We start from the raw sequence: 4,004 nt of genomic DNA, 5'->3' as shown, positions 1-4,004 counted from the left end.
CCAAAAAGTTCATGCCATCCAAAGGCAGAATGACAGAGTCCTCCTATTCAAGTCCATTATACTCTTTATAATGTTCTCTGTATCTCCTTCACTTCCTCTAGGGTCCCTCATATTATGAAAGTGCTTGGAGGGAAGTCATACAACTTTCATATATTGCTGCTCTCCAATGGTGTGTTTTTCTTGTAGACATAAGGCTGAAAATAAGCTTACGGTCCTCCATGTCAGCACAGGTTCTTTAAGTCTGAAGAATTTGCTTGGAATTAAAATGAAATGAAATAATTAAAGTCCACACAGAAATGGTTGAATGCACTTGGCCAATGCCTCTAATCACTTGAGTCCTGCCTTCCATATATCAGAGCCAAACAATTATTTCTTCCAACAATAACATAGCCTGGCCTCCAAATTATAAAGAATTTCTGACAATCTAAACATCTCTTACTCATAAAGTATACATGTTTTGGCTGCCTTATATCCCTGAGAGTGTCCATAAGCTCAGAACAAAGTTGTTCAAATCTGTCTGGAATAACATCACCAATGTAGTCATAGACCTCATTAGGGGCAGGGTACTTCTCCTGGGTCAGCTGTGTGAGGTTGGCAGTATGCTCCAGCAGCTTCTTCAGGGTGTCCATGGACAAGAAATTTCTCACAAAATTGATTTCAGTGAGCTGGGAACACTGGCTCAGCACAGGCAAGAGGGCACTGATTTGAGAGTCCTTGACCATACAGCCCTTCAATTTTAATGTCTGCAAAGTGGCTGTCAGTCTTTTCAGCAGGCTTCCTAGAATTGCATCATTTAAATGTACGAAGGTGACACCACTCAGGTCCAGGTGTTTCAGCTTCTGGATGCTTGGACACTGGGACAGATAGTTCATATCTGATTGTGACAGCAAGCAGTGAGTGATAGGGTCTGTAATGGACTCTCCAAGCACTGAGCGAGAGAGAGAGAGAGAGAGAGAAAGAGAGAGAGAGAGGGAGAGGGAGAGGGAGAGGGAGAGGGAGAGGGAGAGGGAGAGAGAGAGGGAGAAGTTTATATCACTCACGATCAATCAATAGTGGCAGAGTGACTTTAAGGTAGCAGAGTTATCTTATTCCTAGGTCATTCTCAGATTATTAACATCAAGGTCAAGAAGCGCCGTGACTAATGGCTAACAATTAATGTAATATTTTTCTAGGTAGGACGGACACTAGCTATCACTGTGTGTACCACTGGCTTAGATCCACAGTTTCCTCTGAACTGGTAAGCAGAAAACATATTTAGGGACAGATTATACAAGCACAAGAACCCAGTAGAATCAACTGGGAACCACTCAGAACCATTACCAGCTCTTTCACCATTTATCTCAATGTGCTCCAGCTTCCACATACAGCCTCTGTTCTGTTCATAGACCTTCCCTTTGACCACAGTCATTCACTCATTTCCCATCTACTCAGCCTCTTCCTGTGCTCAAATTTCCATTGAACCATTGGAAGTCAGAAGAGATCGAAACTGTTCATAGTTTTGAGGACAGAGTTGACATGAGAGGACATGTGGTGTAAGATCTCATACCTTCTATAGATCTATTTTCCTGTCATCTGGGTTTCTCAAGACACCTTTTCTAAATCATGGACACAGTCGTTGCAGTCTAACTTTACTAAGGTGAGAAATCAGGATGCAACAGCAGCATAAAGTACTATATCAATTATCCTAAGCTCACATGTATATAAATTTAACACTGGCAGGCAAACAACTATATAAACTGATATTTAATGTAAAGCAAACCAAAAACAAAATACTTTGCTCACCCCAGGGTAAAGCTCTCTGTTATTTCTTACCTGAGCACTTGGTCCAGGCGACCATCCAGGTAGTAGACATTATTCAAATAGAGATGCTGGAGCTTTTTCATTTTGGAGAACTGGGAAAAGATCTCTGTAAAACAATAGGCTTCTATCTCTTGGTCCACAGGCATACACAAAGGTTCATAGATTTTCTGGATAATGAATTTCTGGAGGTTTTTCAACTGGCCCAGGCCAGGGGCTAGGAATTCTAGGCTGTGAATGTGCCACCATGTGTTTATTTTGAATTCCTGGATTGAGCCTGTATCAGAAATGTCAAAAATATCCTGTGGGTGATAGTTAGAAAATTCCCAAAACTCTAACTTCTTACAGATCACCTGTATCACATCTTTCTTCTTCTGCTTGGCCCACCGAAAAAAATATCGTATATATTCAGAGAGAGGGCTGGACATGAGGAAATGATTAATCAATATAGTCAAGCGCTGTTTCTCGCCTAGGATGGGATGATTTCCCAAAGATTGGTTGGTGCCAATGACATCTGGAGAGCAGTTCATATGTTGTCTTCCAGCCCAACCATTCCAGAAGTTGTGGTGGGCATCTAGCATATCAAGCACTCGTAGTTTGCACCGCCAATGGGTAGAGTAGAAGGACATTAATATAGCAGGACAGAAAATGTGTAATCTGCATGACCCATAATTCAACTTCTCCTAAATCAATTCCTTGAAGACACACAGCTTCCACTTCTAGTGCCTGGGGAAGAGGCAGGGACAGACTCATTGCATATTGACTATTTCTCTTCTCAGCTGAACTACAAACACCACTGTTCTGTTTCTTCATTTCCATTCTAGAAGATACTGACTTCTATAATCAGAATCCTCTGATTCACCTTGGACCACATTTTGAATACTATATTCACTTCTATCCATACAAACTTTCCCCCTCCTCGATGCTACCAAGCTCTTACTTACCTAGGTTGATCCTTCTCTACCATCAGCAAATCAAGGCCATCAAGCAGAGCTTTCAAGGTCTCCAGGTGAGGCGTCTCCATCAGGGCTCTTAAAGAAAGATGAGGGAAGGGCCATGATGCCACCATCTGCCTCAGGATGTTAGTTTTTTTGCTGGTACATGCATCGCTGAAGAGTGGTTGGAAGAAGTGCAAGGCCAGGTCCTCCAGAAGACAGATGGCCAAGGCTTCATCTTTCAGCAGGCTTCTTCTTGCCAGCTGCTGGAGTGTCGGTGGGACCATGAAGCTCCTCATGACTTTCAGGTATCCAGATGCTATGGAAATATCCAAAGAAAGAAAGCATTTTATTCAAAACAACTTTAGCAAGCCTTTCCACACCCTACCTCTGCTAATACATAAATCAGGCAGGGGTCCAATCCCTGGTCTGGTGACATTGCAAACCCTGTAATTCAGATTACTGGATGTCTGTCTTTCTCATTGCCACAGTTCCTTCAAGGTCCTCCTGGTAATATATAAAGATCACTTAAACACATCTTCCCTGAAATCTGCACAATCTGATACAATGTTCCTGTAAGTCCTACTCTACACTGGAACAGCAGAATCACCCATGAATCTGAAACTTTTCAAGGAAACAATTATGGTTTTCCTACAATCAATGGAATAATACATTGTATAAAATGGATCCAATTTTACTTCCATGATACTTAGAATCAGGAGCCATAACTGGAGCTCTTAACTGTTATTTACAGATTGAATGCACTGAGGCCCTTCACAGCCTTCTATCAAAGCTTCCTTCATTCTTCCCACCACTTTTCCTCACACCTTCAGACCTGGGGAACCTGAACCATTCAGGTAACCATCCCTTCTCCATGATCTTCTCTGCTCATTGAGTCCTCTCAGGACTTCTAATCTGCCTTTAGCACCCTGTGTTCCCTCTGGATATGCAATCTTCTACCATCTACAGCAGATCTGTGGATCAGGAATCCAAGTCTTAAGCTAGAACAAAGAAGTAGGCCTCAGGCATGAATATTCTAGTTTAAGACTTGGGTTCCTGCCTGAACTTACTTCTCTGTTTTAGCCTACAATTATATTCCTGCCTGAACTTACTTCCTTTTCATGGCCCAATGTCAGATTCTTGGCTAAAGTCTTTTTCCTTGTCCTTGGCCAATGTTGGATTCCTGAAAAATGGCCCCCACAGCTCTCAACATCTCTCTCTCTCTCTCTCTCTCTCTCTCTCTCTCTCTCTCTCTCTCTCTCTCTTTCTCTC

At 42.3% G+C, this 4,004-nt stretch overlaps 1 pseudogene; it reads right to left on the bottom strand.

The window, feature by feature from the left end:
* Positions 1–323: 323 nt before the first annotated feature.
* On the bottom strand, positions 324–3,079 carry LOC114637738 (annotated as a pseudogene).
* Between the last annotated feature and the right edge of the window lie 925 nt (positions 3,080–4,004).

Source organism: Grammomys surdaster, unplaced genomic scaffold, assembly GCF_004785775.1.
Source record: "Grammomys surdaster isolate TR1022 unplaced genomic scaffold, NIH_TR_1.0 125408, whole genome shotgun sequence".
NCBI lineage: Eukaryota > Metazoa > Chordata > Mammalia > Rodentia > Muridae > Grammomys > Grammomys surdaster.
The sequence above is the reverse complement of the archived record's forward strand: the minus strand, read 5'-3'. Positions and strand labels throughout refer to the sequence as shown.